The sequence below is a fragment of the Nanorana parkeri genome, unplaced genomic scaffold, assembly GCF_000935625.1.
Source record: "Nanorana parkeri isolate BGI_ZX_2015 unplaced genomic scaffold, ASM93562v1 scaffold11, whole genome shotgun sequence".
Classification (NCBI taxonomy): Eukaryota; Metazoa; Chordata; class Amphibia; order Anura; family Dicroglossidae; genus Nanorana; species Nanorana parkeri.
Window position 1 is genome coordinate 3,425,453 of NW_017306279.1, and position 14,249 is coordinate 3,439,701.

Below are 14,249 nucleotides of genomic sequence, written 5' to 3' on the forward strand. Positions count from 1 at the left end.
CCCTTCCCCATGAGGCCTAAGACACAAAACAAACCTGACAAAAAATCAGGAAAATAGGCAAGATTCAGGCTGTTGCAAACCAATGGGACTGGTGCTCTCAACCAGGGAGTCACTGGAATCTTGACAACATGCAAGGAAACACAGAGCAGACCCCACCTCCTAGTGCAACAGGGGGGCCATGCTAGCATGTTTCGGGGTAACCAACCCCTTCCTCAAAGCCTTGAAGGTCTTGCTCTGAGGAATGGGCTGGTTACCCCGAAATGCATTAGCACGCCTCCCCCGTTGGGGTGCACCTACCCTAGGGATGCACAGATACCAAGTACCGTACTCGGTACAAGTACGAGTACATGTACAGATACTTTTGAGCTCCAAGACTAGACTAGAGAAAAATTCAAAAGTTAGGAGGCAGCTGTCATTTGTAAGGAGCATACGGAGCTCCTGGGATTTGTACATCTCTGTTTTAATGTATGATTTTGTTTTTATAAATATATATAAGGGATGCACCGATACCATTTTTCCAAGTACAAGTACTGATACATTTTTGTTTATTGTCATGTGACAGTTTTTCAAAAAAAATACAGACTAATGATTTCAGGACAGTGGCTGAGCGCCAGAGCTACAGTAGGTCCCAGCCGCAACCGCTGCAACCCTGGTAGTTCTCATGAAAATGCCAAGTATCGGCGACGGAATGTGTTCGCTCACTTCCCGATCTATTGAGCCAACCTGTGACAGTTGTATTTTCACACGTTGGCTCGAACTATGAGGCTCCTCTAAGGACTTACGCACAATGGCAAAAAAATGCAAACTTTTTATCAGTACAGCGTTTTTGTTTTTTTGTGTATTGTTTTCTATGGGCTCATGCACAGAGTAGCATAAAGATCAATAAATGTGCACTGCATTCAGGTCCATAAAATCAAAGCTTCTTAGGTTACAACATTTTTGCGTGTACTCATATAAACGTGTAGAAATGCATGTACATGCATAAACATATCACTTTAATAGCATGGTAAACAAATGTTCATGCATCTATACACATATAAACAAAAGCACTTTACTGACCATTTCATGCCTTTCTTACAAAGGACCTTTCTGTCTGTCTCTACCAGCAAAATCCTGCATAGATAATCAGCAATTTTATTCCAGCTGTGTGCATGAGGCCTACATGTGCCTGTTGCTTTGCCCTGGTTTAGTATCTTCATAAATCTAGAAAATGTCACTCTTAACTGTATGTAGCTGCTCGTGGCTTCCGATCTCCACAAGTATCTTCCAAATTGAGTTATGGATGAACATGGCATCCCTCACCAGGCAGCTGGTGGAGCCATGCAGCTGGCATTTCATGTAATAGTAGCTTTCCTATGTTTATCTTATTAAGACAAATTAGGGAAATTAACGAAAGCTCAGATGTAATTAACTGATAAACATGGAACCAGTGTTGTATACTACATCAGCAGCCTCATCTATATCTTGTATACCTGGAGTCAAGCCGATTATGGCACCACCATGTGACTGTCTGCAGGCCCACAGTTTAGGGGGACCTAGATTATCGAACAATATATTCCTATATAGGGAAACACCGATATATCGGCCAAAAATGGCACTTTTGGCAAAATGCCGAAAGTGCAATTTTCTGCCAATATAGCGGTGCATCTGTGATTTCTTTCCTCCCCGCTGGGCGCTCATCTGCTTCCCAGTGGGGAGGAGATAAACTGTCAAAGGCGGCCAAGTGCTGCGGGAGGAGAGCGATTTGAACGGCCGACGTCTCTCCTCCCACACCGCTCTGCCTCCTGTGACAGATCAGAAGAGAGCGGCTGTGTGGGCGGAGACAGCCAGTGCTGTCACAGGAGTCAGCTGTCAGATCGAGCTCTCCTCCCGCTCGCTCAGGCTCCTGTGACAGCCGATCCAGGATGGAGAGTGGGTACAAGCACTCAGTGATCAGTGATCGCTGAGTGTTTGTAGATAATTGAGGACATAGTATGTGCACTATATCCTCAATTATGAATGAATGGGAGTGATCTACATCACCTCCTGTTCATTCATGATTGTGGTTATAGTAAACATACACTGTTCTCATTTTATGAATGAACAGGAACTCTCAGTATAGAGGATTCCTGTTCATTTATAACAGGGGCTGCAGAAAAAAAGGTTGAGGACTCTGTGTTCTCAATCTCTTTTTCTATTTTAAAAGGGAAATATCAGGGGTCTGTTTAGACCCCTAATATTTCCCCGAAGCACCTAAAAGTAAAATTAAAAATAAAAATATTTAATAAAAATAAATGAATAAAATGTAAAAAAAATTAAAAGTTTATAAAAAATGAATAAAAATAAAATATTTTTAAAAAATTGAAAAAGTTAGAAAAAAAAATATGCGGTTTCACTTCGGTTTTAAAACTTTCATTTCGGTGCACCGCTATTCCTATATAATGTTAATAATAGCCCTGCACCCTCTGCTGTATGCCATCTTATTAGCAGTTTATTACTTGAAGTGTAACTCCACTTTAAAACATAAAAACATTGTAAAAAAAAAAGAATACAGCATAGCAATAATTAAAAGCTACACAAGTCATTTTGTAGTTTAATGATGATAAAAATACCTTTCCATTTTAAACTGAAGCCACTTTAATTTTCTAGAAGTGTGAAACAATTCAATGCAATATAATGACCTGGAGGCATTCTGTATACAGTTGTTGTACAGAGCACCCCCAGAAATCCCATTTCCTGCTCTTAGGCTGATGGATTTTTTCAGACATCTGCACTAAGATACAAGTCAGATTTTAGGCATCCCTTGCAATAGGAATTTCATTATTGGTGAGATACTCCCTAGGGGTCAATTACTATGAGAGGGATGCCAACACTGCACCTTTCCACATAAAGTCCACCAGCTGGTTATAATGGACGCAGACCATCCCATTCATGAATCAGTCTGGAAAGGACATAGTGAAACAAATATTTTTTCTTCAGAACAGAAAGAGATAGGAATCTGCAACAACATTTGTTAAAATCCTTACAATGTACATTGATCTCCTAGAGGTGATTGCCTTTTTTTCTCAATAAATATGGAGTTACTCTTTAAGCAATTTATTTTGTCTATCAAAAGCAAAAAATCAAAATCAAATCAAAATCAAATCAAAAGCATAATTAAATGCTCCTGTGAGACAGTTCAAACAAGTTCAAAATCCACCTACTATGTGATGCTCAAGCCTGATAAGTAAACAATAAATACCTTTACCTTTCCTGTGACAAATCCTCCTTTTTTTTGTCTCACATGTTCCCCCTCCCAGACACTGCAGCTCACAGTGGGAGGGTTTCAGCAACAGAGGCAGTGCTGTAAATCCAGAAAGCATTGGGCAGGACTAGGTGTGACCAGGTGCTGATTGACAAGCTTCAGGCATGTTTATCTGTAGTGCCTGATACTGAAAGCCATGCCTCCTACAACATCATCTTATCCCACAGTAGTGCAAGCAAACACAGCCTACACGAGGGCAACAACTCTGTTCTAAATTCAGGAGCAGTGCAGCACTGTTGCCAGCCCATCACAGGATGCTGCATTAGGTGGCCTTCTCTGGCAGGGCAAACAGGTAAGACTTTGCAAGGGGAGTAAGAGTAAAGTGTAAATGTAGATGCACTTATAAGTAAGTGCTGCAGCACATATATTTTTTAGGGCTGGTAATGATTAAAATTTTCCTGTTCGATTAATTGAAATTTTTTTAAAATCGATTAATCGATTCATTTTGATTAATTATAACGCAGATACAGATCCAACTACATTGGCCTATACACATACAGCACAGCAATGAAGTAATAAAATGAACTAGGATCACACTAATCCATCACGTTATTAATCTCAGGTGCCCCACTCAATAAGGCCGCCGCTTGAGTGGGGCAACTCAGAATAATAACGTGCTGGATTAGTGTGATCCTAGTCCATTTTATTACTTAATTAATTGCTGTGCTGTATGTGTATAGGTCAATGCCAGGGATCCCAACGTGAAAGAAGCAATTTCAGGGAGGTGTCCCTCTCATTTCAGGGAGGTGCCCTCCCCCCCCCCATCTGCGGAGGGGGGGTTAGGGGGGGCTCGGAGAGAGCACCCCCCTGAAATGATGGCAGATAGCACAGGAAGCAATTTTTTTAGTATTCTGCCAGTTGCAGTTGTCAGAATAAAAAAAAAAAGGCATACAAATGCTTAGCTAGATTCCTATTCCTATTGGCTATTTCACTTTGCAATAGCCTATAGCAAACTAGCTATTGCACCCGCCCCCTGCTGCTTTCAATCACCAGAAGAGGACCTGATAGAAAAATTCAGGTCCCCCTCTGCTGATTGAATAGCCAATAGGAATCTAGCTATGCAATTGTATGCCTTTTTGTTTTCTTTTCTGACTGACGGTCAGGCCGCGGCTCCCGATGTCAGAAAAAAAAAAAAAAAAACGATCGCAGGGAAAGGTTTAATCTGCTCGATTGAGCAGATTAAACCTTTCATTGTCTCACATGTTCCCCCTCCCAGACACTGCAGCTCACAGTGGGAGGGTTTCAGCAACAGAGGCAGTGCTGTAAATCCAGAAAGCATTGGGCAGGACTAGGTGTGACCAGGTGCTGATTGACAAGCTTCAGGCATGTTTATCTGTAGTGCCTGATACTGAAAGCCATGCCTCCTACAACATCATCTTATCCCACAGTAGTGCAAGCAAACACAGCCTACACGAGGGCAACAACTCTGTTCTAAATTCAGGAGCAGTGCAGCACTGTTGCCAGCCCATCACAGGATGCTGCATTAGGTGGCCTTCTCTGGCAGGGCAAACAGGTAAGACTTTGCAAGGGGAGTAAGAGTAAAGTGTAAATGTAGATGCACTTATAAGTAAGTGCTGCAGCACATATATTTTTTAGGGCTGGTAATGATTAAAATTTTCCTGTTCGATTAATTGAAATTTTTTTAAAATCGATTAATCGATTCATTTTGATTAATTATAACGCAGATACAGATCCAACTACATTGGCCTATACACATACAGCACAGCAATGAAGTAATAAAATGAACTAGGATCACACTAATCCATCACGTTATTAATCTCAGGTGCCCCACTCAATAAGGCCGCCGCTTGAGTGGGGCAACTCAGAATAATAACGTGCTGGATTAGTGTGATCCTAGTCCATTTTATTACTTAATTAATTGCTGTGCTGTATGTGTATAGGTCAATGCCAGGGATCCCAACGTGAAAGAAGCAATTTCAGGGAGGTGTCCCTCTCATTTCAGGGAGGTGCCCTCCCCCCCCCCATCTGCGGAGGGGGGGTTAGGGGGGGCTCGGAGAGAGCACCCCCCTGAAATGATGGCAGATAGCACAGGAAGCAATTTTTTTAGTATTCTGCCAGTTGCAGTTGTCAGAATAAAAAAAAAAAGGCATACAAATGCTTAGCTAGATTCCTATTCCTATTGGCTATTTCACTTTGCAATAGCCTATAGCAAACTAGCTATTGCACCCGCCCCCTGCTGCTTTCAATCACCAGAAGAGGACCTGATAGAAAAATTCAGGTCCCCCTCTGCTGATGCAATAGCCAATAGGAATCTAGCTATGCAATTGTATGCCTTTTTGTTTTCTTTTCTGACTGACGGTCAGGCCGCGGCTCCCGATGTCAGAAAAAAAAAAAAAGAAACGATCGCAGGGAAAGGTTGATTGATCAAAAAAATTAACAATTTATCGAGGGATTAATCGTTAATTTCCGCAGCCCTAATATTTTTATAACGGGAGATCATACAGGTCTATTCCCTAAAGGGTGAAGAGTTTGGAGAACGCAGGAGAAGTGAACAATCTAGGACAAAATAGCTGATTTGGAAAAAGTCTCCAATTAAGCTCACTTTCCAGTTCAGCTATGTTGTCCTAGATTGTCCACTTCTCCTGCCTTCTCCAAACTCTTCACCCTTTTGTGAATAGACCCCATAGTTATCATTTAATTCATTTTACCGGTGAAAATGTTTCTATTTGTGACTTTTATGCCTACACATCTTTTTAATCTCCGTCTGATATTTCCATAGTCTGGTGATTCTCTTGACATTTATTTTTTCTGACCATGGTGTGACTATGTTGCCCTTTTACTCCGTATGCATTATTTATTGTTTGGCATTTTCACAGCTCCAGATGTGTCAGAAGTTATCAGTTTATCGACAGAACAAAATGTAACAAGTTTAAGATGTCATTCAGTTCAGACAACAGACTGTGTAGCAATGCAGCTCCGTGTAATTATTTGTTATGAGAAATGTTAATAGTTGCTATTTTTACAGAAAGCATTGGTTTGATACGCAGTTGTGCAAAGACATTGCAACATGAAATTTGCAACAACCACATTTGTACTCTACAGATTATCTGCTTTTCATATCTAAAGGGTTATTCACCAAGCTGCCTCTGGCAGCTTGGTGAATATCCCAGCCGTAGTGAACAGAGCCGAACGATGTTTGGCTATTTAGTCCCGCTCAGTACAGCTGATTTGAGCCGTACATCAGCTCTGTATGGCTGTCTTCAGTCAGCCGAATATGCTCAGCATGTTCGGCTGAGCTGAAGTGCAGCAGGACTTCGACTCAGCCGATCCAACATCTGGATCAGCTGAGCCGAAGCTCCGGTAGCTGCTGTGCGCCCCTATTCTCATAGGGACCGAATGGCAGTGAACGAGCGGCATTCGGCTCAGCTATTCTGCTAGGTACCTCTGTGGTACTGAGCAGAATAGAATATAAGTGCAAAGAATGTGAAAAAAAATTGCTAAATGATTTTAAAAAATAGCAAGATTTAAAAAACAAAACAATATTTTAAAGAAAAATAAATACATTCAAAAAAAATTTTGGGTGGGGCTAGCAGTGACAGCTAGCTCCGCCCAATTGTTTCCTATTGGCCGGAACCTGCCAGAGTCTTCGGCTGCCCCGCTACGGCTGTCACTTCGGCTCAGTTGAGCCGAAGCATATGCCTTTGGCACGGCTGAGGCGCTCGCCCGCCTTCGGCTGCTGTAGGGCTATTGTGAATAGCCTGTGCAGCAGCCCTTCGGTTCGACTGAACCGAAGGGCTCCGGCAGCCGAAGAGAGCCAAAGGATCAGCCAAAGCTACGGTTGGATCCTTCGGCTCAATAGTGAATAACCCCTTTAATGTTTGGGGGGTTTATGTAATTTTCAGGCCTAAAATCAGCATTTTACTATGTAAGCAAAAAATACACATTTTTACTGTTTGTTAAGAAAAGGTATATCCTAAGTCTGGAAACAAGGAGCACTTCAAAGCGCAACTGAACTTTCAGACTAGGTTCACCCCTGAGCGACTCCTTACTGCGTGACAATTGTGCACAAAACCGCGTGGATTGCCGCGCAGTTACGGAGTCGCCCACTGCAGCCGATCGCACTGGAGGTGCCATTATTTAATGGCACCCCAGTCGCGCCGGGCAGATCACGCGGGATCCTGCCGCGATTCCACCTGTGCAATTGAACACGGTCGCAGGCAAAAAAAAGCCAAGCGCCGTGTGTCACAAAAAAAGGTACCTCTTTTTAGCAAATGCGCGTATGTAACCAGATTATAATCAATAGTATAGTATATGCTGGGACTTTACAACTCCTTCAGAGTGGAAATACACCCTTTTATCCTTTTCACCCAAGGAAGGTGCCATCTTAGCCTCTACTTGGATTGTAGTTGCCATGGTGCTGCACATGTGATCAGCTATGACACCAGCCATATAGGGGCTTAAAGGATCAGTTGAGAGCTGAAATAAGCACACTGGCAACCTTGATAGTTGGCATGACTTAAAAGTAACTGTTTTGGGAGACATTAATTCTGCTTTAAATCCACTAAATACATTCCAGTTTTTTGTTTTCTTTTGGAAGTAGCCACAGCCTGAGTAGAAAGGCCTGGGCCCTGCCAGCATACTGCAGAGAAGGAACCTTGCTCTCTGTGTGGAAGCAGTGGTCTCTCTGCAGAGGTCTGAAATGCCCCCTGCCCCCCTCTGTCAGAGCTCTCTGATCAGCAGGTAGCATGAGTTTTTTTCCTGAATGCAATGTCTGATTCATCATGTCAATATAGCAGTCATAGCACACAATGAATATTACAATACTACTATACTGAACATTTATGATGTATGACAGAAATTATCCAGGGGAAGGTTACATTAATCAGAGATACAATGCAACTGATTATGATTCATGACAGAAAAATGGTGATTGGGAATACAGTACGATCTTCAATGGAGATCAGTGTGGCTGATATTCTGCAGGAAGTGTTCACTGAAAGCCATGGCTGCAAGAACTGTAGAAATGGCTACTTTGTATATAAATCACGGGCAGTGCATGACTTTCACATGAATGAGTAAGCACTCATGCAGAAGGGAGATCATCACAGCTTCCCAGCCTATCTGTCTGCTCCTTGTTCAGAGTCTCTTGTTATGTTGTTTGTGTTCCTCTGACAGCATGGCACTGTGCTGTCCTAGGAACACATCTGAATAAGCAGTTGGGTCTGATATGTGTGCTTGGAAGATAGCTGAATCTGTGACCTCTGCCATGGCCTGTCCTTAGTGTTCATCTACCTGTAATATAATATTTAGATTTTAATCCTGTGATGCCCAGCTAATTATAATCTATGAAGACATGTATGCATCCATAAGCTACAGCAGTGTAGCCCAACTGTATTAAAGGACCACTCCACCCCACAACATCTTTATCTAAGAAACTGTAATAGGGAGGCCAGCCTGCCACAATTCCCAACTCTTACAGCCTTCTGGGTGTTCTGGCAGGTCCTGTTGCATCAGGGGTGCGGAATTCCTATCACCCGATGCCCGGTACATGCTGGTTCGGGCACCGGGCAGGTTTTTTTCTTCTACATTTAGCCCTTTTGCAGGCAAGCAGCAGGGCTAAATGTAGAGAAGGGGAGCCATTTTGTACAAGTGATCTGGGGGGCTATACAGCGGCCCAGATCACTTGTAAGCAGCCTCCTTGTATGAATCCCCGAAACGCACACCCCCTCCATGGTCCTGCCCCCCCTCTCACCTTCACTGCTGTGGTTTTCAGGGTCCTCCGCTCTTCCGGGGGACCTGGGACCACGGCACATTACTTCAGCATGGAGAGCGGGCAGTGAGATAGGAGTGCTGTACAGCAGATCGAGCACAATGCTATGCTTGATCTCCTATATTGGAGGGCAGGCTCCATAAAGAGAACCTCTCACCTCCAAACACAATCATACAGGGGCTTGTTAACCCCTGTGTGATAGCAATAAAGTTAAGTGAAAAAAAGTGGGGAAAAAAATAATAAAAACGTTAAGAAAATAAACATTGAATAAAAGTATAAAAAAATAAAAAAAACTGGTAAAAAAATAAATAAAAAGTAAAAAATAAATAAATAAAAATACAGAAAGTCATAAAAAAGTAAACAATTATAAAATAAATAAATAAAAATTAAATTGCATTGTGTCTGAGTGTGCGCTAACTGCCCCCATTCCACTGTGTGCCATATTGTGGTAGCTGGGCAATAGCACTCTCTAACACGCACAATCTGCATTGTCGACAGAGGAGAGAGTCTCCTTCCAGCAGCCGCATCAAAAGCAGTGAGAGATCAGAGCTTTGCGATCATGTGATTCCATACAAACAAATGGCAGTTTGTAAGCTAGCCTGTCCTTCTACTTTGTCTTTAATAAAATAATTCTTGCTGCAACATTAAAGAAGAACTTTACCCAGATCCTCAAAATAACAACAAAGGCACCTTTAGAAATGTTTAGTAATGACAATCTACAAACACATACTTCTAGGTCAGGGGTCAGCAACCTTTTACACACCGAGTGCCATTTTTGCAACCATCAGACAACCGAGTGCCATTGAACAATAGTGCACCATAGTATTAGCAAATTTCAGTTTTTGCTAATAATATGTTAAACTCACTAATTATTTGAATGTGTTTACCTTGCCGTTAGCAGCACAACTTTAAGTGAAAACATTTTATAACTATTGCACACACAAAATATATTTACATGTACTAAAAAAGTAAACTGGACTTACAGTTTTAGCGTGATCCCTGTTTCTGTATTACCTTAAAACTCCAGACCAGCCCTAAACACTGCACTTTCATAAAACACAGGTTTTTTACATACCTGATACCCTGCAGACCTCAGATCAGCACCAATGCCCGGCAGACCTCAGCTCAGCACTAACGCACAGCAGACCTCAGACCAGCACCAATGCCCTGCAGAGCTCAGACCAGCACAAACACACTGCAGACCTCAGACCTGCACCAATGCCCTGCAGAGCTTAGACCAGCACCAATAAATGGCAGAACTCAGACCAACACCAATGCCCTGCAGACCTCAGACCAGCACAAACACACGGCAGAACTCAGACCAGCACCAACGCACAACAGACTTCAGACCAGCACCAGTACATGGCAGAACTCAGACCAGCACCAATCCACAGCAGACCTCAGACCAACACAAACGCACAGCAGACCTCAGACCAGCACCAACGCACAGCAGACCTTAGACCAGCACCAGCAGACCAGCACCAATGCCCTGCAGACCTCAGGCCAGCAACAACACACAGCAGACCTCAGACCAGGACCAATGCACAGCAGACCTCAGACCAGCACCAACGCACACACTTTAGCTTGCATCAGCCCCAAACAATGCATGATTAATAAATAAAACAAAACAGTATTGTAGCAGCAGTCTCCCCTACCAAGACTTAAAGGAGAACTATGAGGTGAGTGAAAATCACCCAGCCTCATAGTTAGAGCCGAGGTGTGACAATTGCACTGTCACATGTCGGCTCAATAGATCGAGAAGTGAGCAAAAACATACCGTCGCTCGCTCACTTCTCGATCCTGTCCCTGCAGTGACTGTCACTCATGGCTCCCTGCAGGGATTCCCCCCCCCCGTTCGATCCTCCAGCGCTGACTGGCGGAACGGACAGGGCAGGGGGCGGGTAGAGCTGGCTCTGCCTCTGGATAGGCAGAGCCAGCTATCACGCAGCTGTGTGGACCTCGACAATAATGTCGGGATCCGTCCCGGCTGCGGCGGTCTCAGTATTCCACGAGCTGTAGCTCGCGGTATACTGAGCATTGGGTCCGGGAGGACGCTAGTTTGTGTCCTCCCGTGACCCTTAGGAGAACAATGGGGAAAAACACTGACCCCATAGTTCTCCTTTAAGTATAAGGCCTGATTCACACAGCGTACAGTCGGGCTGTACAGATTCGTGGGGCGTGCACGGCCGTATAGGGCCATTCCCGGGAAGGACAGGTGCTGCGTGTGATTATACGCAGCAGCTTGTCCTTCCCTATGTGAGGACGTGTCCATACGCTGGCATACGGTCACCCGAGCTGCACATCCATGCGGGGGGCCATACTTGGACGCAAACAGGATGGATCCTGTCTGCGTCCAAGCACGGACACCCGCACGGATGTGCAGCTCGGGTGACCGTATGCCAGCGTATGGACACGTCCTCACATAGGGAAGGACAAGCTGCTGCGTATAATCACACGCAGCACCTGTCACTCCCGGGAGCGGCCTGATACGGCTGTGCACGCCGCACAGATCTGTACAGCCTGACTGTACGCTGTATGAATCAGGCCAAAGGCACGCATGCAGACCCATGCAAGTGCACAGTAGTATCAGCCAAAAATAGCTTTGAATTTATTCCTGTTCTATATATATCTTAGGGCAGGAATAAATTCAAAGCTATTTGTGGATCAAGATATTGCAGTGCATTTGTGGGGGCCTGTGTGTGTGCAGAAGATCCTCTCAGTCCGGCAGGCAGGTGAGCGATTCTATTCCTTCGGTCCAGCGTGCTGCAGGTAAAGAATCCGCCGGGCAGGACCTCGAGCAGACCGCCGAGGGCCTCCTCAGCGCGGCTCCGCGCACGAACGTCATCTGGTCACGGCAGGGAGGTGGGTGGGACTTAAATCTGACAGCCGCCTCGAGCAAGCTGTCAAATGCAAACAAAAAAATTAGTTTGCGTGCCAGCAGATGTGGCCTTGCGTGCCAAGCTGGGCACGCGTGCCGGTGGTTGCCGGCCCCTGTTCTAGATAATTGCCGGCTTTGTATTCTTTGCGTATCTTATTTCTCTTTTCATTCCCAGTCTTCTGACAGTGGTCATGTTTACTAAGGGCAGATTACTAGCTTTCCCTTTACTTCCTGGATTTCTGGCACATGTGACTAGGACATGTGACCATGCACATCATCTCAGGGAAGGAAAATGCCTTTCCCAGTTATATCATTAGATTACAGATGAGATTTCCCAGCAATGCTCTGCTGATGTAACCTTCCCAGGATGCAATGCTTGGGCACGATTACACCATTTGTGCCAAAGTGGACCAGGAAGTGGGAAAAAAAGAAATTGTAAGTAAAATAAAAATATGTTTGTTTAGCAAGTGAATGTAAGATGACCTCATATGAGCATGCAGAGCTGTAAGCTGATGTGATTGTTAGTCAAAGGGGTGTAAAGGTCCACTTTAGGCTTCAATTTAGAGGTTTGTCCCACAGTACTTTTTTCTGCCACTCATCCTTATTTCCAGCATCATTCAACTCACCTCCTCTAAGCCTTGTATAGGGATGCATCGATACCGATACTACTATTGGTGCCAATACCAAGTATTTCGCAGAGTACTCATACTCGTCCGAATGCTCCCATACCGTCCCCGATACCGGAACTTCTGGTCAGAGGGAGTTTTCCTCTGACCGGCAGTTCCGCGAGGGAACATGGAGCAGCCTGTGACTGGACAGTGATAGGAAAAGCAGCACACTGATAAGCTCATCTCTCTGCCACTCTTCTCTCTCCTCCTATCAGCACATGAACTGATTGGCTCATTGTACTGCTTCTTCCTCTCACCCTCCAGTCCTGCTGTACAGGGGCTGCCAGATGCTGATACCAGGTCACATTAAGGTACTTACAGCACTTGTTTTTAAAGAATACATTTAATAATTCTTTAATTACAATGTTTTGATCAATTCCCCCTCATGTATTTTATGTCTGCCTAGGAATCCTTTTTAAGGATACAGAATGATCACACACAATAGGTGTGCACACTCCCTGTAATGGAAAGGACTATTTTTATATGATCTGCCACCATCATAGAAGTAATTTCATATTTGAAGATCCAATTCAAAAATTGTGTTTCAAATCCTGTAGAAATGCTTGACAATCCCACATAAGAAACACATCACAAATGTCTGTGTACACTGACCCTGATCCACTGGTGGGGGGCTCATAAACTAAAAACAACATACACAGTACAAATAATCTGCACATCATCTCCATACATCGTATATATTCAGTGTAGTGAGTGGGTGACCACCATGTCATGATCAAATAACCGTAGTCACGCCCCATACTGCATATTGCTTTCTATGTAATAATGAAGACAATGCACTATATACTGTATACTGCCTGTAAGGACAGTTGGATGGAGATAATATATACGATATGAACATATATGGTCATGTGATGCTATTAGAAGAGAAGGGGTGTGTCCCTAGCACGCTCCCACTATTGCCAACAATTACCTGCGTGCCAGCGCTGCCACCCGCACCATCCATAGAATAACCCAGGAGCCGGAGATACAACCTACCTCGCATTACCACACCTGCAGGCTTTCTGCACCAATCAGACTAAAGAGGCATGGGGCTGTGACCCAATGAGAAAGCAGGAATGGACCGGCCGCTGAGACTGCGGCCAGGAATTCTGTGTAGAATATAGTGACACTGTCGAAGGGAGGCGACGTCACTATGTTTGGCTGCACCGAGCTTGGTTGCCTTGCCGCAGTGCAGCTGCCTCCCCTGTTCAGCGTCCATTGGTCTCATAGCAACGGGAGAGGGCGGAGCCTGTGTCCGGATTTATCGTGGGACACACCCTGGGCACCCTACTGAGGCTGGTATTATTACAGGGAAATGGGGGCGGTGGGGGGTGTGCGGCAGGGAAATGCTCGAGTATCATGCATGGGAAACTAAGGGCATCAGGTTGCTGGAGGACTACAAGTCCCAGCAGCTGGTAGTCATTTAACAAGTGGCACGTTGCATTGTGTAATGCTATTTAAAGGACCAGTATCAGGAGAAATCTTGCATTGTGATATCTGTATGTGGTTAATACATGACATCATTGGATTCGGCTTATTATTTTTTATTATGACTGTGTGCGACTTTTTAAAATCTTTTTCTCTCCATTAACATACAGATCAGACTGTGTAGTAAAAGTGCCAGGAGTTGGGACAAACCATAACACCACCAGGACGGCTTACCATACAGTTATGTCTTCTTCCCTCGGG

At 44.3% G+C, this 14,249-nt stretch overlaps 1 protein-coding gene across 1 annotated transcript in view; it reads right to left on the minus strand.

Moving 5' to 3' along the window:
* KIAA1841 (KIAA1841 ortholog) overlaps positions 1 to 13,549 on the minus strand; it is a 49,633-nt gene extending 36,084 nt beyond the window's left edge. The window contains exon 1 of the mRNA XM_018555698.1: positions 13,492 to 13,549. The gene's annotated coding sequence lies outside the window, so the exon portion shown is untranslated. The remainder of the gene's footprint in view (positions 1 to 13,491) is intronic.
* Between the last annotated feature and the right edge of the window lie 700 nt (positions 13,550 to 14,249).